Source organism: Mus musculus, chromosome 15, assembly GCF_000001635.26.
Source record: "Mus musculus strain C57BL/6J chromosome 15, GRCm38.p6 C57BL/6J".
NCBI classification, from domain to species: domain Eukaryota; kingdom Metazoa; phylum Chordata; class Mammalia; order Rodentia; family Muridae; genus Mus; species Mus musculus.
Window position 1 is genome coordinate 36,937,995 of NC_000081.6, and position 25,710 is coordinate 36,963,704.

A 25,710-nucleotide genomic window follows, 5' to 3' on the forward strand; every position below is an offset into this window, starting at 1 on the left:
GCCCTGCCTCTCAAAACTAAAAGTTCAGAGTAGGGTTTACTCTTTCATGGAATTACTGTAGAGCAGCACACTGGGTTGTGCGCATAAGCACACATCTGGGGGGCTGCTGACCGATTCTACCCTAACTGCTGACCCTAGTTATGTTTCTCTAGGCAACCTCCATGGCCCATCTTCTAAACACGGGTCATGTTCAAAGTGCACTGCACGAGCTGCCAGTGTGAAAAGAGCTGGGATATTTGTTAAAATGCAGGTGTCCCCACTTTTACTTAACAGGGTAGTGGGCTCTACATTTCTTTCACATCCTCCACGTGGCACTAGGCCAGCCACTGGGGCTGTACCAATCTCTCAGGCAAGGAGGCACCTTCCTGGGCCCCCGCTGCTCCGGGTCTGTCTGAGCTTTGCCTCCAGCCCCTCTAAGGGGTTGCGGTGGCTACTGGGCTTTCTAACCCATGCTAGCCGGGGGTAACTGGACCTCTCCCTCCCCTGGGGCGCTTCACAGAAGCCACCCCTAAGCCCTGTCCCTAACCCGTCCATTTCCACAACCAGGCCCGGCTGGGCCAAGGGCTGCATCCATGCGGGTGGGGCCATCTGGCCACACACCCGGCAGTGACTCAGCTCTGGCGGGCGGCGCACTGCTCCATGCCGTGCGGGGACAAAGCCGTGCCATCACGCCGCACCTGCAGGCCGCCCAGCACCCCCACCCTCTCCTCGTGGGTAGGGGTGGAGGGGAGGGAGGCCCAGACTGTTGCCAGGCAGGCTGGGCCCGCGGCGGCTGCGGTTGGCTCCCGGTCGCTCGCCGCCCCCGCACCGCCTCCGCGCACTGAGTCACCCCGCCCCACCGGCCGCCGCCCCGTGGCTCCCACACCTCTGAGCCTGCGCATACTGCTGCATTTTCCCCTACCCCACCCCCGTCCCTGTCCTCGCCCCATCCGCCGCTCCCGTGCGTGCGCGCGTGCGCGCGCGAACTAGGCGCCAGGCACTGGGAAAGGACGTCCGCGCTACTTTGTTGCCATCGCAACGTCAGGTACGCCCAGGAGTCCCCTCGAAACGGTCTTGCACTGTCGCTAGCCTGTCACCATGGCATCCTCTGTGATGCTGTTTGCACGCTCCTATCTAGGTTTTGGCTCTGCCGCAGTGACATCACTGTTCAGCACTGCCACCACCACCTTGCTTTTGCTCAATAGACCTCAAAGGTTGAACCCCGCGACATTCTCCTGGCGGCGGCAGCACAATAAAATAAAATAAAATAAAATAAATAAATAAACAAACAAACAAATAAATAAATACCAGATACCAGTCTGCACCCAGTCCCACCGACCCAGCCCACTCAGCGGTGTGTGACCCTGGCCTTGAGTAAAGTTCCCTAGGTGGTGAGTGTTGCTTGGGCCAGAGTGTGAAATAACCAAAGGTGCACGCCCTTGGGGTGTGTTTAAATGCAAGCCTTGGTTCAGAGGCCTGAGGAGGGGTCTGCAGAACTGCATAGCTAATCCTGATATAGATACGGGGAAAGGGAATAGAGCTAGGAGAGGGGGACTGGGTGTGGGGGGGGGGGGCGTGGAGCATCATGCTTCAGTCTTGTTTTATCCTCCAAAACAAAATGGTTTCTCACCATGCAGCTCAATGGTACAGTGCTTGCAAACATGGCCAAAGGCCTGACTGACCACCTGAATCTTCACTTTTGGTGATCGTGTGACACTGGGCAATGGGATTTATTCTCTAAACGCCTGGGTTGCTCCGTCTGTAAAATGGAGTTGCTCCCTGGGCTATCTCAGGACTGTGTTGAGGAAGCATAAGACAATGCAGTAAGCCTCAGCTCCGTGGCTGACTTCCCTGGGGGGTGTCCTTGTTACTCGTCAAAATCATTGCCAGCTTGAGGCCCTGTCTGTGCGGTTTAACTTGGACTTCTCAGACCTGAATACCTGGTTTACGCGCTCACATGGCCTGAGGAAGAGCTACCCAACCAGGTATGTTCATGATGGATTCCTCCTTTGTCGGACTCTCCTAAGACCCCACCCAGAGACTACATTAGAAACGAGAGGCAGTGGGTTAAAGCTTATCACCTTCCTCAGGACTGTAGGGAGGCCACTTGCCCTCCCTGAGGCTCCCTGAACAACCCCTGCCACACAATCTCTGATGGATGGCTCAGTACACAAGATTTTTTTAAAGGTAAGCTTGTTAATAGAATCCATAGATATCACTCAAGGGACCCAATGCTGACATCTGGGGCTCCTGTCCCAGGCCTACCTCCACCCCAGCCAGGTTTCCAGAGCACATTTGGATCCTGCAGTCCTATGGTGGTACTTGCTCCACACGCCCTTCCATACCCTGCCTTGACAGTAGGCTTTGGTAGCAAAGACTGTGTACTCCTTCACCTTGAATTCTCATCACCAAGCAAAATGACTGACAGGCAGTTTAAGTGATGTGCATTCTGTCATTGTATCAGTTCGAGACCAGCAGGAGGCTGCAGAGTGGATACTTCTCTAGGCCTCGGTTTTCTCATGGTTTGGATTAAATGTGACCTCTTAGGATGCCCCTGGCCCTAGCAGTCCTTAAGCTGCAGTTACACTTCTTCTGGTCATGGTCTACTGTGTTTTTCCATCCCAGGTATGCTGGATAGCTTTATGTCAACTTTATTTTTTATTTTTTTATATTTTTGGTTTTTCGAGACAGGGTTTCTCTGTGTAGCCTTGGCTGTCCTGGAACTCACTCTATAGACCAGGCTTGCCTTGAACTCAGAAATCTGCCTGCCTCTGCCTCCCAAGTGCTGGGATAAAAGGCTTGCGCCACCACGCCCGGCCTTTTATGTCAATTTAAAACAAGCTAGACTCATCTGAAAGGAGGAAACCTTTATTGAAAAATGTCTCAGCCGGGTGTGGTGGCGCACTCCTTTAATCCCAGCACTTGGGAGGCAGAGGCAGGTGAATTTCTGAGTTTGAGGCCAGCCTGGTCTAGAGTAAGTTCCAGGATAGTCAAGGTTACACAGAGAAACCCTGTCTCAAAAAACAAACAAAACAAAACAAAAGAAAAAGAAAAAAGAAAGAAAGAAAAATGTCTCCATGAGATTTGTCTGTAGGACATTTTCTTAATTAGTGATTGATAGGGGTGGGGCATTCCCTGGGCTAAAGACACCAGACTGAGCAAGCCACATGAAGTATGCCAGTGAGCACCCTTCCATGGCCTCTGCATCAGCTCCAGCCTCCAGGTTCCTACCCTGTTTGACTTCCTGCCTTGACTTCTTTCCATGGTGAAAGTGATTTGTAAGCATATGCCAAATAAACCCTATCGTCCTAGTCTTAGTTTGGGTTTCATCACTGTGAAGAAACACTAGGACCTCAGCAACTCTTGCAAAGGACATTTAATTGGGGCTGGCTTACAGTTCAGAAGTTTAGTCCATTATCATCATGGCAGGAAGCATGGCAGCATGCAGGCATACATGGTGCTGGAGAAGGAGCTGAGAGTTCTACATCTTGATCCACAGGCAGCAGAAGGACACTGCGTACCACACTGGATGTAGCTTAAGTACAAGAGACCTCAAAGCCTGCCCCTCCAGTGACACCTTCCTCCAACAAGGTCACACCTACTCCAACAAGCCACACCTCCTAATAGTGCCACTCCCTATGGCCAAGCATTCAAACAGCTGAGTCTATGGGGCCCATTTCTTTCAAACCACACTCCCCAAGTTGCTTTTGGTCTTGGTGTCTCATCACAGCAATAGACACCTTAAGTAGGACACCAGCACACCTTCCTGTGTTTAACCTTGAGTGTGTTGTATAAGATGACTGAACATGCCCTGCTAGTTAAAAAGGCCCCAACTCCTTACAGTTCTCGATGGGTTTTTCTGATGAGGGACTGACTGGCTCTGTCGTTGTTAGAGGCACACAGAGCTGGTTGTGCTTGGCAGATGAGGTCAGTTTTGCCTTCCTCGCTTGGCAATCACTGCGATGTCTGTCACATTGCCTCCAAGTGCTCTAAGGGACAGGCACCCCCTGCCCCTTCCTCTTACCCACAGTCTGTCTTGGCAGACGGTATGTGTAGATTGCTTGTGTTAAGGGAGGGTGTCTCACCTGTACTAGACTCAATTGATCAGGGAACCACTAGACTGTCACCATCTGAAGGAACAGACAAGTGGTGCCAGTCCATGTCCCACAAATAACTTCTCCTGTTACTAGTAGGGATGAGAGAATGAGGGAAATGTGATCTCTAGGGGAATCTTTTCCCTTTCAGCCCAAGTGGCCATGGTGGGATTTTCTGTAACTTTAGCCCAACACTTGGCTATCTGCCACTACCAAGACACCACACGAGGTAGATTGGCAAAGATATTTACATACAAGGGGCTGTTGAGTCTTTCAAAGGAAATTTGTTCCACGTCCCTTGAATTCAGGCAGGCCCTTCGACTGGATGGGTCTCAGTGAGACAGAAAGATGCAGTTTCTGTTTTTGATCTTGGCAGAGGCAATGAGCAGTGCCAAGCACTGAGCTAATGAGCTCTGAGATCTGGCCAGTCTGGCCATCTCACTTGGAGCCATCCTGACCCTCACTGTCTGGCTGAACACTGCCCAAAGCCCTGGCTCACAGAGCTGAGAGCAGCAATGGCTTCTGGTTTAAGCCATGGCATCTTCAGGCGGTTTTCTAGGCAGAATGTGATGTTGATTCTTTCTTCCCTCTCCAAGTTTAGAACAACATCTCCTAAGATTGCTCAAGGTTCTTTATACAAGGGACTCTCTCAACATCTCACCCCCAAACAAGAATCTGAAGTCAGGACAAATGCCTGAAACCTGGAGACTTCATCCAGGCAGCCACCATTCATGAGGGTAAGAGAGAGAGAAGGCTACCTACCTCAAAGCTCTGTCTTGGGAATGGCTTTGGGTTCTGTCCCTTCCTGGCCGCTTTGATCTTGGGTAAATGTGTTAGCTTCAGTTCCCTTTCTATGAAATGGGCTAGTCGCACGCTCGCAGCACCTAACTTCAGAGACAGTTAAGGTGAAGGAAGTAAGAGAGTTAAAGTAATGTCAGGGCGCTGCTCCGCAGGGTGCCTGCGTGGAAGGGATTTGACAGACCGCAGCTATTTACTTCATAAGTTCACGTGTGAGTGTGGTGTGTTAGGGCAGTTTACGTGTGCTTTAGCACGCGAGTACGAGTGTGTGTGTGCGCGCGCGCGTATGTTAAGGCAGTGGATCTGTCTCAAGGGAGAGTAAAATTAACTAAAGCCTAGTAACCGCTGCTTGTCTCAGGAAGAAAATGAAATCCACACCTACTGGGTCCTCAGTCAGCTCCTCTAGGCTCAGAAAAAAAAAAAAATCGAGATTTCTGTGAGCTAAAGGGGAAAAAAAATTAAAAAGCACAGAAGAGCAGAAGAAAGAAAGATGTCGGGGAGCAGTTTCTCCCTGGGTTCTAAGAGGCTGTTGCTCCTTGGATGTGTGATCTGAGGGAGGTCAGATTAAAAAGGGTTAAAATTCATATATGGCTTTGTTGAAATCAAGCACAATAAAGGAGTGTCTTGGTTAGCACTTTTTTTTTTTTTTTGTGGAACAAGAAAAATCAAACACTAGCCTTCTACCATCTGCTGCAGACTGGGAGCTCGTTAGCGTCTTCCAGGAGGCTGATTGCAGCCGGCAGCACAGCGGCAGTAATGAAGGAGACCCACGCCCAGGGCCAGGCCTGTTCTGCAGCCCCGTCTTGAGGGACTTTTGTTGGCTGGTCTGATGCCCTCTTTTACATTCCAGAATCTCATGGTCTAACCAGACAGAAGCTCTGGCACAGAGAGAGTTACCCTTTTATAAAGGTCTGCTCCAGGCAGTGAGAACAACGGAGACACTGGCCCAGCGAGCCGAGAATAACACTTCAAACCCACATTTGCTGCTGAGCTTGGGCCTCCTGGGCCTGCTCTCTCTGCCCTAATCAAAAGCTCCGTACTGTGGAGCTTTGAAAAGCTGGGCTGTCAGATCTGAGGTGTAGGAAGAGCATAGCCACCCTGTGTTCCACCTTGCTTCCTAAAGGCAAGTAGGTCAATGCAAGGGTGTCCTGCAGTTCCCACCCTGCGGCTGCCTGAAGGGCTTAGTGCTTTCAGGTCAGAATATCACAGGGCCGTGGATAGGATGTGAAGCCCAGGCATGTGTCCCAAGGAGGTTTTAAGAAATTCTGATTTATTTTCACTGTTTAATTCTTCCTTTCTGGAGGAACCCATGAGGGTAGAACCCAAGTGACTGAGGTGTGTGTGTGCCTGTGTGTGCATGTGTGTGTGTGTGTGTGTGCATGGGTGTATGTGTAGATCAAACTTGGGTGTACCTTGTTAGGAGCTGTCTACTCATTTTGAAACAGAGTTTCTCACTGGGACCTGGACTCACCAACTTGGCTAGGTTGGTCAGCAAGTCCCAGGAATCCTCCTGCCTCCATCTTCTTCCCGGCACTGTAATTGAAATTACATATGCACAGTACCACTCCTTGAGTTTTACATAGGCAGTGGGGATCAAACTCAAGTCTGGGTTTGCATAGCAAGCCCTTTACTGACTGGGCCATCTCAGAACACCCTGAAACTTTTAGTTTTCTGGGTTCATCATTCACAGAACCTGATAACACCAGCTCTTAGGTAAGGGTGTGAGATTAGCACTAGTGAATCTAACACCCATTAGCTACACTTTGATGGCTCTGAGGTACCCAAAACCAACAAGCTTAAGTAGGCATTGCCAGAGAGTTCCCAGATGGGCCAGCCTAGACAGTAAGGGGCCAAGAGCTCACATGGAAGCACCAGCTCTCTCTCTCTTAGCTTGAACACTACATAGGGCTACATAGGGAGACCTTGTCTCTAAAGACAAAAAAAGAAAGACATCATAGTCCACTTGCATAAGGACAAGACTAGATTTATCCTGGACCAAAGGTTGCCCTGGTAACGAGCATAAAAGGGTTTCTCTTTAAGACAGGCCTGTCCCCCTCAGTTCCCCGCCTGTACAGCGACAGTGGAGCCAGCGTGCCGGACTGTGGAGACACGAAGCTGCTTGGCTTTTCTTGTGCTTGAGGCCTGTAACCCCTTACTCTGTGACACCACAATGTCACTGCTGGCCAGCCATTGTGTCTGCTGATTTATTTTATACTCACATTGCCCGATGTGGTGTGTGTAATTATCGTTACTCTCACCTCACAGACAGGGAGACAAAGCTTCCTGGAGGCTGATTTGCTTGATCTTCTGTGTAAGTGGCAGAGCCGAGGAACCACAGGCATTGAAGTGGAGGGTAAGTACGCAGACCCTGGTGAAAGCAAGCTTTGCCATACTTGGACAATTGGCTTGGCTTCTTGGAACCTCAGTTCCTCCATCTGTAAAATGCATCTTCAAGTTCTCAGCTGTTCCTAGACTTCTCCATCTTCTTCCTGGCCTGTTTTCTCCCACTAGGTCATGCTGGTCAGCTTTTAAAGCTACATGCGTGCCGATGGCCCAAGTGTCTGTCTTCAGTCTAGCTCCTCTGAATGATGGGGTTTTAGTCACGTGACCATCCCCATTTGACCAATTCTCTGCACCCACAGGTTAGCAAATAGTGCCATTGTTTTTCCTCCCCAAGTCTCTCCTGCCCAGTCTTTCCCACCTCAGTGCCTGCTGCTACCATTTGCCCAGACCAGCTCATCATAGCTTAAACCAGACTCTTGTTTTTATTCACTTTGTAATTAATCTCTCAGTATACAGCTTGTCTGCTCAGCCTCCAGGATGTATCCTCAGTGTAGTCCGCCTTCATGGTTCCCACAGCCTAGGCTGCTGTATCAGCTTGGGGTCCTTAGCCTGCATCACTAATGGGTCTTTTTGCCTGTGTCCTTGCTTCCTGGTTTATCCGTGATTCTCACCTCTGCTTAAAAGTCCTCCATGCTGGTCTGGGGAGACGGCTCAGGAGGCCTAGCACTTGCCACGGGAGTATGAGGATGTGAGCTCAGATCCCCAGAAGCCATATGAAGCTGAACACAGGAGCAGAGGCTGACATCCCAGTGCTCCAGTGAGGAGACAAGAAGTGGAGACTAACAGAACTAACCCCTGAAGCTCAAGGGCTAGCAGTGGTGAGCTATTAGAGGCCCTGCTTCCAACAAGGCCGAAGTGGGGGACCAACACCAGAGGATAACCTTTGCAGACACACCGTGTGCTTGCATTCACATACAACAACACAGACACATACCACACACACCCCAGACATACACACACACACATACACACATACCAGACATACACATACACCAGACATACACACACACCCCAGACATGCATATACACACATACACACACCACACACACATCAGACATACATAGATACACACATATACACATACTTCCCAGACATACATATACACACATACACAACACACACATATATACACATAAGACATATGTATACACACATACATACTCACCAGACATGCACGCGCGCGCGCGCACACACACACACACACCACACACGCACACACACAAACCTCTCCCATGCCTCCCACCACAGCCGAGTGCCTTCCCTCCGTAGCCTTCAGTCCTGCTCGGCCCATTTACTCTTTCAGGCTCACTCACCTGACCTTACCTCCTTGCCCCGTGACAGAAGCATCTTTATATATCTCACCCCTTCTGCATCTCCTGAGTGTAGAAGACACAGCAGAAGCAAAATCTTGCCATGTACCATTTGTTGGGTGATGGGCGTGGCCGCCCTGTGGATCTTTCTCTCTCAGACCCACCAGGCTTTTGCTCCCATTGGCATCTGTTCTGGCAAGCACTCTTCCACAGCTGTGTACAGCCACCCCTGCTCACTTTCAGGCGCGTCCTCCAGGAGACCTTTCTGACAGCTACAGCAGAGGCACCCCCACCCCCATGTTTCTCAGCTCTGGTCTTCATAGCACAGTTAACCCCTGAGACTCCCCTCTTCATTTATTCGGGTGCTTTGCTAATGTCTTCCATGGAATGTGTCAAGGAACAGAATATTATGTGTCTTGTCTTTGCTGTATTTCTTACCTAAAATAGGGCCTGGCTCAGAGTTGCTCAAAACTCAACTGGGAGCTGATTGACAGACACTCAAGACTGTCATGAGGATTGAACACATATTTGTGCATGTATTCAAGCAAAACTGGCAGTTTACACATACTTCTATGACATAGCAACAGTCCTCCTAGGAAAACACACAAGGGAGATGTGCACACATCTGAAAGATGCTGGCACAGGAATGCATGCGATGGCCTGGAGACAAGAGCCAAAGCCTGGAGTAGGCACATGTCCACCAGGAATTGCACAGAGACACACAAATGTGCTCTGCTCCATTCGTACACTATAAAGCCACTCAGCAACCAAGAGTTCCAGTGCTGATGTGCAGGATGCATGACTCTGATCAAAGGTAGCTGCTCAGAAAGAAAGGACACACTGTGTGAATCTATTCATATGAAATTCAGAATACAGCAAACTCGACTGTGTGTGTCCAGTGACCCCTTTCCAGAGCTATTCATGGGCATAGGGTGATGTGTACAGCTTTTTTTTTTTTTTTTTTTTTTTGATACAGGGAAGTGAGATACACTGGTTAAGAGGTGGGGGCTGGGGATTTGCATTGACAAACAGTGCTGGGGTCTACCTGAGGATGCTGTGAGTGGAAAGAAAGGCTTGGCCTTGGTAATTTTGGAAAGCTATGTGCAAGGCTGTGTTAGCCAACCAAGGCTTGTGGGGCAGCTGAGAAAACAACGCCTCTTCTGAGGCCACCAAGGGGGATCCCTCAGCTTCACACAGGAGCCAGAGCTCAAATGTAATGCATGTGGAGAGAGTGACTCCAGAAGTGGCCATTGCTGTGGCAAGTAGCTTCCTGCCCAGGCAGGGAGGGGAGGTGGTGGTGATTGGAAAGGGCGATACATCATTTAAACCATAAGCCCTGGTCCTCAGGGTTGCCCTGGCCAACTGTGTTCCTCTATCCAGTGACAAGAGATACTCTTTTCACTTCACCTAAAACCATGACAAGAACACACAAAACAGGGAGAGGCCTGTGGAATATCTATTTAATAATCCAAAGATCGATCATAGCTCCAGAGGTAACACACAGAAGAACAGCGGCCTTCTAGCCCTCTCCCAGAAACACCTCTGTAGCCATGCCCCTGATAGCCATCTGTCTCATTGCAACAGTGGCTTTGGCTGGTTGGAAAACACAAAGATGAAAACCAACTGCTCAGTGTGTAACCAGGACCTGGTGAGACCTGGTACACCAAATTCAGAAAAGGAAAAAAAGAAATGTGTAATGGAGGGCCATAGCAAGAGGCCATGTGTAAGGCTTCCTGAGACCGTGGACATGTTCTTGATCGTTTGATGTCAGTCATTACGTCATTTATGTGTGGTACTTACCAGGCCTGCTCTCCTCCGATGCTCCTCCTCAAACTGATGGGAAAACGGTTATCTGAAAAATTTGGAAGTGTGCTTTGTTCTTAGCATCTAGTAGTTTACAAAGGAGAGCCTGCAGAATTCAGAAGGGGCAGATGAATAGCACCAAGGAGCACACTTGGGTAGAGCAGTCTCTCTCTCTCTCTCTCTCTCTCTCTCTCTAAACAAATGAAGGCTTTCTCAAGCATTTCTTTAGTCCAAAGACAGCTACGTAAAGGAGATGAGAGAGGAAGAAAGTTGGAGGAAACGGAAACTTGGATTTCAGTTTGTGCAGACAGGCTAAGTGTGTGCACGCCTAGAGGCGACAGCATCATTGGAAGGATCGTCCCTGAGTGTCAAAGCGTTAACGTACAAGATGGATTTTCTGTGGGCATGACAAGTCCAACTTGAGAGACTGCAGCTCCACCTGGGCTGCTAAGAGACATCTCTCGGCAGCAACCTATCAGATTGCCTGGAAGTGAAAGTAAAATAGTAGAAGGTGAGAGATCAAAATCTTTTTTTTTAATTTCTCTTTTTTTTTCTTTTTGTGAGAGATCAAAATCTTAATAGATGGGGAAGCTGAGAGATAGTCAGCAGCCAAACAAGATGAAGTTTGGGAGGTCTTCGGTTCCTCAGATAATGCCACTGGGCTTCTCCAGTTTTACCTGCCAGATCTCCGTGGGAAACTGCCATCGCTAGTCCAAGTGCTAAAGGTGAGTCACGGTTTCCGGCTCTGTAAGCAGGTTTGATCCTCGGCCTCCAGAAACACTGGTGGGAATAAACGGCATTTGATGGATCCAAGAAGGCAGAGCCACGGATGCCTGGAGAGATGGAGAAGAAAGAGCGTCCCGGGGCTGCGGAGGAATGCTGGGTAGAATGAGAGGCTGTAGGAGCGCACTTCCGGCCACCCACCCCTCCTCAGCCTTCATCACTGGAATCACGGAGGGGGTGGGTGGGGCGGGAGGGCTGTCGGAGTACTGGTGCCTAGGGCCCCGGAAAGTTCTCTTGGAAGAATCTGCCACATGGGCTGGGCCTCACTCAGGAGCACTCTGAGGAGCTGTCATGGACAGGAATCAGTTGTCCGGAAGGACAAGATTTCTGTCAGTCCTCAAAGCTTTGCTTCCAGCACCGACCCTGGATCCTGTCTCCACCCTCGTATTGTCAGCCACCCGTTATGTCGTCCTTCACTGTTATTTTAATTTGTGTTGAATTCCTGCTGTTTTATGCCAAAAGAAATCTAACTGAAACACAAGCTATTCTGTGAGCATTCCTAGCCCTGGTTCAGTGTCCGTGATGGCTCAGGCATGCTCAGAAGAGCTTCACTTCGGTTAACTCGGTAAAGTCCTTATAATCATGCTGGACTTGGAAAATCCTTTTACCACTCAGAATGAAACATCAAAAGTGACCAGCCACTATGCACAACACCTGAAGGACGCAAGCCCCTGTATCTTTTATGGAAAGACAAGGAATTCCTTGTGCTCGACTATACTGTCTATACCGTTCATTTCAGTAAGTAAAGGGGAAGTGAGTAGCTCTAGGGGTTGAGAGGAGTGTGGGAGTACACGCCTACATCTCCAGCCCCTCAGCAGGGGAGGATGGCCGGAGCTCAGGTATTGCAGTCCAGACTGAAGAACATAGCGAGACCCTTTTCCAAAGCTAATTATCAACGAAGAGAGGGGCAATATGTCTGACAGGAATAGACTCACTGTATGGATGCAAAGGTCACCCTTCTTGGGCTGAGAATAGACCCAACCTCCTGAAGCCTGCATCAGGTGAAGGAAGACAGACACCAGGACACAATGGTCACTGCACCATCCACAAGCAGAAGAGATTCTGAATTCAGTAGGAACAGCTGTCCAGACAGAGCCCATGATGCTGACCTCAGGTTGGCTATTTCTAGTCACTGCAGAGGCAGGAAGCTGTGCATAGGGTTTCCTGTCAGGCCAATCCCCTCTCATAACTTAAAGCAGAGGAAAGTCCAGTTTAAGGCTTGCCGGTCCAGGCGGATGGAGACCAGACCCTGACAGGCCTCCTCTGCTGTAGCTAAAACAAGCATTAAGATGTTAGAAACATGGAAAGCTCTTGCAGAAACCAAGTAGTTGGCAGCCCTGGCCACCAGATTTCTTCCCTCACAGTGAAAGGGAGGGGAATTGTCTCTGTAGTTCTACAGTGATGCTGGTGGAAAATTCCAGAGATAGCAAGCCTTTCATGATCATGGAGAGTCCAGAGTCCACCATGGATTCCTACTTAAACCCTGTCCTATTTATTAAACAAAAATAGCCAAGCCTCTGATCTCTATGTACAGAAGAAATGCTGGTAGCTGCAGGGTCAGAGGTCTTGGTGTTACTGGGGACAGAGATGGCCCTAGTTCCTGGGGTCACAGCTGCCAGGGAGACATGGCCAGGAGCTCAGAGGTCCTTGGGAGTGCTAACGAGACTCCTGCTGTCTGCCAGGTGAAGAGCTTGTGGTCATATACTCACACTTCTGCTATGGAATGTGCACTGTATGCCTTGAGGTGCCAAGTGCTGCAGGTGGGCATGGCCCTCCCCTGGCAGAGTCTTGGCAGTTTCTCTTCTACCTATGACATTGTCTTCTTGATGCTTCTCTGTGTACGACTAGACTTGCAGTACACTTTATTCTTGCGCGCGCCGGACTGGCCAGCAGTAACGACGCTGCAACAGGATCCTTCTGCACACGTTTATTGGGAGAGCTTGATTGTAGAGGCGAAGAGACTTCGAGCCCAGAACTGGTGCTGCTTTTATAGGCCTAGGAGAGGCGTGTCTCATACCCGGATTGGTTATGCACTAAGCCTCATTTGCATGTTCCTCATCTGATTGGCTACTCTCTCTCAGTACCTCACAGAGCCTCATTATCATACCTCATTTGCATGTCTCACATCCGATTGGTTACTCTCTTAGTACCTTACAGAACCTCATTATCATGCATCATTTGCATGTCTCACATCTGATTGGTTATACTCTCAGTACCTTACAGAACCTCATTATCATGCCTGGGCCAGGCAGTGTCTTTGCAAAAAACTTTACTGCATATGTACACATTGGCTGTTTGTCCAATCTTATGCATGGTGGCCAGCAGTAGTCAGTGCCACTCAGCAACGGCACATGTGGCTTCCCACACTTTATATGAGAAGAAAGTTATTACGATAAGCTACTAGACATTGGTTTTGAAGGCATACACATGAAGGAAATAAAGCTGTGGAAAGAAGGACCAGTGAGATGGCTCAGTGGGTAAGAAGGGCTCCTGCCACTCAAGCCTGGTCAGTCCCAGAACCCGTGTGAGGGTAGACGGAGAGAACAGACCCCATGGTCTATCCTCTGACTGCCCCACACACACACACACACACACACACACACACACACACACACACACAAACAATAAATTTTAAATATTTTATATAGTTCATTTTATTTATTATTGGGTATGACCGTATGTGTGTGGGCACATATGTGGAGGTCAGAACAGAATAACTTCAGGGAGTTGATTCTCTCCTCCATTATATAGACCCCCAAAATGAACTCAGATTGTCAGGCATGGCAGCTGGTATCTTTACCTCCTGAGCCACCCAAAAAAGAAGTACCAGGTATGACAACAAGTGCTAATTTTCGACTTAACCGATTCTAGAGTCGTCGGAGGCCCCTGGGCTTGCTGGTGTTTCTGGCCTATCTTGATTGTTTTGATTGAGGTGTGAAGACCTGCCCACCTTGGGTGGCACCATTCCTTGGCTGGATCCTGGACTGTGTAAACTGGGGACAGAGGCCAAGCATCAGCAAGCTTACACTCTTGTCTGTGTTTCCAGATTGTGCAGTGATGTGACCGGCTGCCTCTAGCTCCTGCTGCTTTAACTCTCCCACCATCATGGACTCGGAGCTAAGGCAATCCCTTTCTCCCTTGTTTCTTTTGTCAGGTTATTTAATTATGGCAAGGACAGGAAAACTAAGCACTAGACAGTCACAGTGCTGTGCGAATAGTGGGCTTTGCACTAGAGACACTTTTTGGGCATGAAGCAGAAAACACTGGGCCTTTTAAAAAACAAACAACAACAAAAAAACTTCTGCTGTCAGCTAACCTGGCAATGTTCTGTTTTCTCAATTATTTAAGGAATGGTTTCCGTATTAGATTTGGGGATTGCAGACATGAGCAAGTCAGCATCTTGTACTCTAGGGCTGTACTTCCGGTTGAGAGGCAGATGTGTAACAGTTGTGAACAGTAGGAAGTTATAGATGCCATATTGGGGACAGGAGGTTGAAAGGACCACAGAGGGAGCATATCCTCCCTGTGCAGTTGGCTCCATTTTATCCCGGTCCATACCCAGAGGCTAAAGAACTAAGCAATAGCATTAAGGCAAGATGTCTTGATTGTGTGGCTGATGAAGGATGGAGTCTTTGGCTGTCGCTCGGCTTCGCATGATCCATCCCTCTGTAGGAACACCCGTAATTGTCTAGGTAGCTGCTCTCTGGCCCGCTGCTAATTTTGCTCTCACCACAAACCATCACATGGCCTCTTGTTTCTGTCTTCCACGCAACAGTTCTTTTTGAAATCCTGATCTCATTGTGTTTTAACTTGTTCTTTTCTCATAATTTTCTTCTCCTTCATAAAGGCCATGTCCTCTTCTAGTCTGCTAAAGCTGTAAAACTTTCCCCCTAGAATTCTTTTTTGATTCCTGAAACATTCTTAGAGGTACACTTTCCTACTCGGCTTCTGGATGCTACTTTGTTGTTTCCTTTTCTCTTCAGGGTCCTGGAAGCTTGCATGGCAGAGAAGAAAATCTGTTCTGACCTCATAGTTGCCATCAGGTACAGCAAGGTATGGCTTTCTCTCTATTCCCTGGATTGGATAGTGGCCAATCCCTTCCTGGGATACAGCTGAAGGCAGGGCTTAGTGGAGGTTGTAGTGATTACAAAGTTTGGATGCCTTTGTTGTGGGCTTGTAGGTTTGAGGAAGGTATCTGACACTCTAACCCTGTAGTCCTCAACCTTCCTAAGTCTGCGAGCCTTTAATACAGTTCTTCATGCTGCCACCGTAAAATCATTTTTGTTGCTACTTCATAACTGTGATTCTGCTACTGTTATGAATCGTAATGTAAATATCTGTGCTTTGTCATGGTCTTAGACAGCCCCTGTGAGAGGATTGTTAGACCCCCAAAAAGCCTGTGTGTAACCCACACGTTGAGAACAGCTAAGATTCTAAACAGATCTGTCTCTGTCTGTCTGTTTGTCTGTCTCTCACATACGCACCTCTGAATGTTCCTTGAGTTCCATCGACAATATCGACTTTGTTAGATAGATATTTCTCTAGCACAGACCACCCACAACCTGCTTAGGTCCTTCAGCTTCACCACCCTGACAGGTCTCCCCAGCTTCCGGCACTGTTGTTCAGGAGTTCCGGCTGCTCTTGCAGAGGACTTGGGTTCAATTCTCAGCACCATATGGCAGCTCACAACTCTGAAATGTCAGTTCCAGAGGATCTGACAACCTCTTCTGGTCTCTTCAGGCACTTGGCTCATACATGGTACATACATGTGCCTACAGGCAAGACACTTATACACATAAAATAGCCTTGGCTGTCCTGGAACTCACTCTGTAGACCAGGCTGGCCTCAAACTCAGAAATTTGCCTGCCTCAGCCTCCCAAGTGCTGGGATTAAAGGTGTGTACCACCATGCCTGGCACTAAATAGGTATTTAGTAAAGAGTTGGCAAAGAATATCTTAGGTCTTATATAGCCAGTGAATCTCAACCTTCCTAATGCTGCAACTCTTTAATATACTTGCTCATGGTGTGGTGACCACCTCATTGCTACTTCATAACTATAATTTTGCTACTGTTATGAATCACAATGGAAATATCTGATATGTGACAACCAAAGGGTGTCATGAGCAGATTCCATACCTCTGAATTACATCTTCCTTGGTTCATCCAGCTGGTTTTTACTGAATACAAACATGTGTTTGACTCTGAGACAAAGGTAGCAAAATCCCAGCCACCATCTCTTTCTCTTCCTCCTCCACCTCCTCCTCCACCTCCTCCTCCACCTCCTCCTCTTCCTCCTCCTCCTCCTCCTCCTGCTCCTCTTCCTCCTGCTCCTCCTGCTCCTCCTCCTCCTCCTCCTCCTGCTCCTCCTCCTCCTGCTCCTCCTGCTCCTCCTCCTGCTCCTCCTCCTCCTCCTCCTCCTCCTCCTCCTCACGAAGCTGACATTAATAGCCTAGTGGGTGTTTCAGGGCAGTAAGAGAAATACTTCAAGATTAAGTACCAGGAGCTGCTTCTCTGCCCTTCTCTCAGGGGCATGAACTAGACATTGTGGGAGAAAACAGAACGCTAGTTTGAGGTTTGATATTGAAAGTCTTGAATGATATGTTGAAGTATAGACTTTGATATGTATGGGCACTGGAGCTCTGCTTTTGGAAGTTCGTCTGAGTGGGTAAGTGATGTCAGGCACTGGGAGACCAGCAATGATGCACAGCGGTGCACAGAGATGCACAGTGGTGCAACATCACTGCACAGCAGTCCACAGCAATGCACAGGGATGCCCAGAGATGCCCAGCAATGCACAGAGATGCACAGGAATGCACAGAGATGCACAGAGATGCTCAGAGATGCCCAGCAGTGCAACATCAATGCACAACAGTGCACAGCGATGCACAGTTGTGCACAGGGATGCAGTGAGAGCTTGGCTTCATAGTGAGAACAGAAGAAACAGACAAATGGGGCCTGGGAAGGGTCTGATGATCAAGAAGGAACAGGGACACAGGAGATGTCACCATATTTCAGGTTCCTAGACATATAAGGTCACCATGCCTCCAAACAAGAAATCGAGAAGATGCTTACTGTGTTGGACATGAGCGAATATCTGACGCAGCCAGACATGGTGATGCAGTTTTAATGCCAGCACTTGGGAGGCAGAAGCAAGCAGTGAGTTCGAAGTCAGCTTGGTCTTGTAAGTACTTGTCTCAGAAGCAAACAAACCTGATATAAGCTACTTAAGTGTGGACCTGGGTACCAGAGGCTTTCCACGGAGATCTCTGGTCCCGCCAGGTGCGAGTGTTCCCGTGAAGGGAAGCCTGTGCAGGCAGGGAGGGGAAGTCGCTTCCACCGCTGCTTCTGCGGTTGGCTCCATCTCCGTCTCTGCCCTGCCTCTAGGTTACTCCGTTACAGCAGTGCGCTGCCCTGTACTGAGTCCGGTAGGGCTAGGTCAACCAGAGGCTGACTAGCCAGTGAGGAGTGCGGCAGAGCGTCAGGCGGCGTTTCGGAAGAGCAGACCTCTTCCCAAGTGTATGGCTCTTTGGACAGAAGGCTGGGACCCAGGGGTAGTTCTCGCACCCCTAATCCTCCCAGATAGGATTCTTATATACAGTTTTGGGGTGGGTAAGGGTCTGACAACAGGCACTTCTCATTGGTTTGTCTGAGAGCTTTGGGGAAACCTTATTTGCATGTGGAAGGAGGTGACTAATGGCTACATACATCTCTGCAGGGGGCTGTGGGAGGCTGTAGCAGTGACAGGAGCCAGGGGCCCAGGAGGCATGGTCAAACACCTTCTGTCCTATGCAGGTGGAAATCACCACCCACTGGGTCACAGGGGTTCCAAACCTTTGTTCGACCAGGGATCAGGCTGTCTGTGCACAGCCCACCACCTCACACACTCAATCAGAGTGGGGGTGAAGTTGAGGAGCAACTTTATTTCAAGGGAAACAGGAAACGGGGGATAAAGGAGGGGCCAGGAGAAGGGAGAGCCTTGTGGTAGTTTAAGTGAGAAATGCTCTCCCCTAGCCTCAGGTCCTCAGGGGACCTCAGGTCCTCACTGGGGAACGGGCAGCCTGGTGGGGGCAGTACGCTGCTGGGGGCACTGGGGATGGGGCAGTCTGGTGGGGGCAGCCTGGTGGGGGTCGGGTGGGCTGAGAGTTTACAGCTTCGCCTCCCATTGAGTATGTTGCACTTTTGGGTAAAGAAGTGAACACCCAGCTTCTTGTTCCTGCTACCATGCCTGCCGGCCACTTGGACTCTCCCTCTAGAACCAGAAGCCAAAATAAACTTTCTCCATTGAGTTATGTTTGCTCAAGATATTTGACTACAGCAACAGAAAACTAATCAATACAAACCCATCCCAAGGACACACCCTAATGACCTGCTTCCTGTAGGCTTCAACCCCCATGCTTCACCTCCTCCAAAAGAGTCCATCAAGTAATGGCTCCTTCAAGAGATTAATCCACTGATTAGATCAGAACTCTCAGCATCCAGTCAAACCCATGAGCTGGCAGCCAAGGCCCTGGTGGTGCCTGAGGTTCTGAAGGATGTGCCACACTCATTTTATTCAGCATACAAGGTCAAACTAGTACATGGAGTATTGAGACATCGAACCAAGAGGAATTAATAAAACCTTGGCAATGCCAGGGTGGGACCTATAGCTGTAGTGCTAGCTCATTGCTTTGTGTAAGCTATGGGATCAAATTGGCTGTCCAAAACATAACCAAAAGCACGTTGGGGGTGAAAAGGTTTATTTGGCTTACACTTCCACATTGCAGTCCATCCTTGAAGGAAGTCAGGACAGGAACTCAAACAGGGCAGGAACCTGGAGGCAGAAGCTAATGCAGAGGCTATTGAGGTGTGTTGACTACTGGTTTGCTCATCATGACTTGGTCATCTTATTCTCTTACAGAATCTAGGACCACTAGCCTAGGGATGACACCACCCACAATGGTCTGGGACCTCCTACTAATAAAAAAAAATGTCCTACAGCTGGATCTCATGAAGTCATTTTCTCAGTTGAGGTTCCCTCTTTTCAGATGACTCTAGCTTGTGTCAGACTGATATAAAACTAGCCAGGTCAGTGACTGTCTTCATCCAAGTGAAGACAGTGAAGCAGAAAGGCAAAATGTTGTCTTAGTTAGGGTTTCTATTGCTGTAAAGAAACACCATGACCAAGGCAATTCTTGTAAAGGAACACAATTGAGCTGGCTTACAGGTTCAGAGGTTTAGTCCATTATCATCATGGAGGGAAGCATGGTGACATGCAGGCAACATAGCGCTGGAAAGGAGCTAAGAGTTCTACATCTGGATCTACAAGCAACAAGAAGAAAACTAGAACTAAGTTTCTCAGACCGCAAAGCCTGACCCTGTAATATCCAAAATGAATTCAAGACCACCCAGTACCTTCCCCCTTCAAAAAGGACTTTCCAAACTAACTGTACTAGCAGGCCAAGTGCAGAGCCAGATAAGGAAGCTGGCTGACTAAACAATTGTAAAAACATAGTTTTAGCAGTCAAAATGACTGAGCCTACAAGCTGCCAAAACAATATTAGCTGTTCTCAGAGAAATAACCATAACAAGATTAGCAATTCTTCTACCCCCCCCCCCCCGCCCCACACTGAATTCTGACAAAGACCACAAACCACCCTGACCTTGTGAGAATTCCCCTGACTTTAATAACTGTGACGTTAATAACTGACCCATAAGTTCAAAATGTACTATTACTTTGCTGACCAAATCATAATAACCCACCATGGGGGCAAGCAAAGCGACTAGGCCAAAGGGTTACTTAGTCACTATACAAACCAACCAGTACCTAAAAGGGTTACTTGCTACACCAATGAAAACCCTGTTGCTCAAATCTATCCCTTACAAAGGTATAAAAACTGTGTACTTTCTTTGTTCTGGGTCTCTTCTCTGGCCTGCATGCTGAGAGGGGAGTCCCCAACATGTTGGAATAATAAAAATCCTCATGCATTTTGCAGCGATGGCAGTCTCTGTGGTCTTTGTGAGTGAGGGTCTTTTGACGAACTCCAACCACCCCTGGTGATGCATGTCCTCCAACAAAGCTCTATCTACTCCAACAAGGCCACACCTCCTAATAGTGCCACTTCCCATGGGACAATGTGGACCATCTTTATTCAAACCAACACTGGGTGCTTTGCCCAAAGCACCAAGATTATCCACTGTAGGGAAAAGAAAGCTGTTTAGAGAGCTGATGAGTCTTACTTTAAAACTACCATGAATTTGAAAGGAATGGGTACAATCTACATTAATATCTACAATAGGCAGACTCCCAGGAAAATGCTACTCTGGCTTTCCAATTACTGTGCACCTGATGAAAAGAAGTTACAGACGAGTGCCAATTAATTTCCATCTGAAGAGTCAACTTTTGCTTCCAGGGAGAGAGCATAGAAGGAAAGGACATGGGTAATTAAAATCTACAGATAGCGCAAACTCTGGATTTAATCAGAGATTTCAATTTCTCCTCCACTGTTTTTTTTGTTTTGTTTTGTTTTGTTTTTGTTTTTGTTTTTTAAACTAGAGGTACCAAGTAACATGGCCCCACCTGTCTGTGGGGTCTGGATCTCACAAGAAGTGAATTCTCTAGAAGGCAGGCATGAGGAATAAGAACGAGGAGCCCAGGACTAAAGACCTTTCTGCTTGAAAAGTGGTCTCTCTTGCCTGCACCTTGATGGTTTCATTTGGAGGCAGTGCAGAATCAGCACTGTGTGTGCGCTGCCAGGGGACTTTTTTTTTTTTAAAGCTAGCACTGTGTTCAGCATCAACAGCAACTCTTAGGTGGAGACCCCAGACTGGGATGGCTTTGCAGTGGCTGAAGGCAGAGGGATAGGGAGGACACTGCTCTCCTCAAGCACAGCATTTCTCATCCTCCTTGAGCCCGAAGCCCATCAGTGTGAGCCTCTAGTGAGGTGCAGACCTAACCAACATACAGTTGCTGCTATTTTATGTGCCCTGAAACCGACGCTTCCTGGTGACTTTGTTGAGGGTCTCTCACATTCCGTTGCCTGAATCAGTCCACTTCTCTGGGAGCTGTGTTCAGGGTTGGACAGACTTATGCGTGGCTGTGGAACATGCCAGTTTTGTCATTCCATGAATCTCCAGCTCTCCACTTTCTTTCCCTGCTAAAAACTATACTTTCCAACTCAAGGTGACAGTTCCTTCCTGTGTGACACTTCATTACCATGTCTTTGTGACAACATGCTGTACTTCTTATCGTTACTGCAGCTTATACCCCCATGACTTAATGTTCTCTGAAATGTGGGTCATGACCCATTAGTGAGCTTTGAAATCACTTTAATGGGTCATGACCTGAATTTTAAAGAATGAAACAGAAGAGCTGAGAACACCTTAGGATGTATTGCACAGGCATTCTAAATTATACAAAGGGTAAAAATATTTCCTGATTTGATTTATGGTCAAAAAGCCTGGAAGCCACTATCACATAGTAATGATATTTTCAGTGTTTATAGAACAGAAAACCTTGATCCACCTAGTTTAAGTGACAAATGATGTATTAACTTATATGACAAGATGGTTGGGGACAGGGCAGTTCTACCTAGCTTTGGTTTGTTGGCCACTTGGCAACATCAAGGACCCAAACTTCTGCCCTTTTTGCCCTTTTTCTTCTTTGCAAACTGGCTGCAAGAGTTCCCTACATCATGACATCAAGAGGCAGAAGAGAAAGGTGAGATTAACAGTTTGGGTTTCCTTTTTTAGCCAGCTCTGCGGACCTCAGCTCTATCCACTGCTCTTCAAAATGGATAACTGAAATAAAACGAACAATGTCTCTCTTCAGGCATAGCAAAAACAAAACAAAACAAAACAAAACAAAAAAAAAACCTAAAATTAGTAGATGAAGATAAAGGTGCCTCTCAGAAATGCTTGTCTGGTTTTATTGCTCAGGAAAAAAAAGGGAGAAAGGGAGAACTAGACCACCCAAAGCATGTGTGGGCCCTGCACAACCAGATGCGTGGACTGGCTCACACCCATTTCTCTTCACACTCTGCAATGCTTTCTTTGTAGCAAGTCTAGCCACACACCTCAATTTCCAGGGATTAAGTTAAACCAATCCCTTTGCTTCAAAGTATAAATACCCATGGAGTACAAAGATTAAATATCCAGTCCCTGATCCAGGCGGCTGCAGACAGAGCTCACGATGTGCTGCGGAATCTTTCCCGAGGGCTAGGATTTCTTTCTTTTCTAGGGCGCTATGAAATGTGAAGTGCTAGAGGGCCACCGTTGGACACGGGGATGCTATTTCAGTAATAAAACGCATATTCTTCACAATGCAGATGGCACTCTGAGTTCCACAGATGGGACTGGGGCTCTGGGGAGAGGCAAACAGAAACGGTGGGTGTGGCGAGGCATGACGTCATCCTAGCTAGGGCTTTCTCTAGAACGGTGGCAAGTTTACTGCTGAATCATCCCTGGGGCCAGTTATCGGCATGTCAGTTGGACAAAGGTCCCTGTAATTAAGCCCTGATTCACCACTTACCTCCGCACCATTCTGCTTATGTTGCCTTTGGAGGCCAGACAAGAAACATGAATACATAAAATTAACCTATCTGTGAGAGCTGCGCAGAAGCCAACGCTGTTGTGAAACCAGTGCTATTGCTAGTCTTCTCTCAATAGCACAAATGTAGGTATGTGGACTTGGGTGTTCATTTGCACACACACACACACACACACACACACACACACACACACACACATCCATCAGAGAATGCACATTCTGGACTTTGATCTGAAGTAAATGTTAATTCCTGAAATAATTTGGGATCTATATTTGCTTTGGCTACAAACCGGAGACTCTCTTGCATGCCCAGCAGAGGAAACGGCGTGGGAGAGCCATCTGAGTCCTCAAAGGTCAGCACTTTCATCCTTCTGGAGAGGCACAAACCTGCTGTCAGATGCAGGGCTGCACCCAGTCCCAGGAAGGCAACAGATATAGAGGTGTCTGGCTTCTTTCTCTGGTTAACTCATCACCCACTAACAGTCTGCAAGGGATCAGTGGCCTCAGCTAGTCCCAAGTAGGCCAGAGCGTCCTCTCCATCCAGATACAGGAAGGCCCTTGTCAACATGTTCACTGGCCAACTAAGATAGCCATTGTGGGAGGTATCCAGAAAGGATGAAGAAGTCACAAGAGCCGTGAAAGATGCTTCTCTCTCTCTCTCTCTCTTTTTTTTTTTTTTTTTTTTTTTTGGTTTTTCGAGACAGGGTTTCTCTGTGTAGCCCTGGCTGTCCTGGAACTCACTTTGTAGACCAGGCTGGCCTCGAACTCAGAAATCCACCTGCCTCTGCCTCCCGAGTGCTGGGATTAAAGGCGTGCGCCACCACGCCCGGCTGATGCTTCTCTTTAGTATCATGCTGGACTCAAGTCTCCATCGATGTTGAAGATATTTCCATTGCCTTTATAGGAGTTGGGGTGGGAGGTGAGATGAGCGGGTACGAGTGAGCAGAACAGAGCCATTTACCAATGTCTTGGGACACTTTGACAAGCAAGCCGTCATTACAGAGAACTGTCAAGGCTTAGCATTCCTTTCTACAGAACAACCAGTAATTGGTAAGAGCTAATGTATATGACGTGCTTGCTGTGTGCCCTGCACAGTTGAGAGCTTCCATGCATTTAGACCCCAGACCCAACAGGTCGGTGCTTCTTTACCATTTATAGATGAGGTAGTCAGCCTTGGGGATACTGTGATGGCTCAGTGAGTAAAGATAGTTGCTGTCAAGCTTGACAGTCTGAATTTGATGCCCTGGGACCTACATGGTGGAAAGAGAACTGACTTCCCCAAGCTGTCCTCTGACCTCTACACACACAGAGAGTCACAGACACATACATACAAACGACACACACACAGACACACACACAATAGACACACATACACTAAACAGATGCTTTGTTTTTGTCCTTTAAAGAAAGTAAACCTCAGGCAGAGGAGAGCCTTTCACTGTCTGCAACCACCCTGTTTACCTGCCTGTTTCTAAAGCTGGGTCCTTCCCATTCTGCCGCAGACCCTCTGGGCCCCTTTGTCTGCGTGGAACGGGTCTCTAGTCGCAGGTGGGCAAAGCGTCACAGACTGATGCACACAGGAGAGGTTGTGTAGAATCTGAATGTAATTTGTCAAATCGAGCATCAAACTTTTTATACAGAAGAAAATAGGGAAGTTGGGTGATACACCAGCAAGGTACAAAGAGGTTACTGGATTCTTACACAAAACAGAGGAATACAAACACAGAAGGTCTGACAGGAACCACCTGGGATAGAATTCATTGTTAACAACTGGGATCAAAAAGAGCTCCACCTAAGGTCCACTTAATCTTAGAAGCCAGGGTCAAGGGCTTCGTGCCCTTGCCATAGTTCCTATTTTAGTCTATTGTATAGTCCACCTTCCCCCTAGGCCATTGTAAATACATGTATATGGGTGTAACTCAGCTATCTATAGTTCTAAGTATCTACTCTGGTTCCTCCTTAGGTCTCAAACTTCCTTCTTCTTAGATGATGGTAAATTCCTGTGTAGGGCAGTGACTTAGCTTTTGTTCAAAGTGATAGTGTAATACCAGAGTCAATTCTGAATGTCACTGAATAGGCAACATTCTTACTGAATTCCAAGCCCATGGTCAGCTCAAGGACTTTCTAGGACATTGGAACACTGGCAAAGGCTTAGCTATGTCAGAATTCAATCTTAAAAGGCACTTATAATAAGATAATACTAAAAGAGAGCACGTGGATCCATACACCAGACTAACTCGGGACTAGGGTATGAGTATGAGAGTGTCAAAGTTCCAGGAGGTGAGTTTCCGTGAAACTCTTTGCCTCGTGAGTGGCTTTTAGGTTTCAGGCCTGTCAAGCTGATTCGACCGGAGTGCGTGGCACCATTCCTGAGGATTCAGCTCTAGCATTATACAGCTTGGATCTTCGGAGGCCCCTAAAGGCCCTTTGGGGCCCCTAGTGGCTCTTTGGAAGGTGGAGGCTAAGGAGGTGGGGTCTAGGGAAAGGCCCGTACATCCTGGTGTGCTATGGGGCCCTTAACTTTTCACTTCCTGTCTAGACATGATATGGGTACTCCCCCACCATGCATGGCAGATGTGTCTGAGGCTGCACTAGCAATAAACCTCTTCTCTGTAAGTGAACTGTCTCAGGTATGTCTTTCTAGTGATAAAGAACTGCCTAGCCCATGTCCCCAGTGAAGCTTTCCCTACCCATCCATCTGAATGCAGCCCCCAACGCTCTGAAATGCACCCTCCCCGACATTTTCTACATAGAAGATCTCAGAGTCTGTAGGTCTCTCTCACTTTTTGTTGTTGTTGTTGACTTTTAGTCTCTGCTATTCAGAGACTTAGCTGTATGAGGACAGGAACTTTATCTCTTTCATTTGCCCTGTTCATTCTAGGCATGCATGCATCCATAAATGAATGCAGTTGGTGACACGTGGACATGAACATGTCTCATGCAGAAGCCTGGTTCTCAGTCTTTGTCTACTCTCGCCATAACTAATCATCCTGCCATCAAATATTTATTAAATTACCAACCAGTGCCAGGCACTGAGGTAGGTACTGGAGAACTGAATGAGCAAGACATAGTCTC

The 25,710-nt window shown here is 48.0% G+C and overlaps 1 long non-coding RNA gene across 9 annotated transcripts; it reads left to right on the forward strand.

The window, feature by feature from the left end:
• Positions 1–25,710, forward strand: Gm34590. Of its 9 annotated transcripts, none has more exons than XR_875167.3 (8): positions 1–1,024; positions 1,617–2,166; positions 4,670–4,810; positions 7,137–7,224; positions 10,893–11,053; positions 15,095–15,164; positions 17,127–17,292; positions 25,517–25,710. It is a non-coding gene; the product is annotated as a predicted gene, 34590 (long non-coding RNA). The 9 variants fall into 9 exon arrangements; XR_875166.3 differs by lacking the exon at positions 25,517–25,710 and adding an exon at positions 19,009–19,087; XR_001781637.2 differs by lacking the exon at positions 25,517–25,710 and adding an exon at positions 17,496–18,396.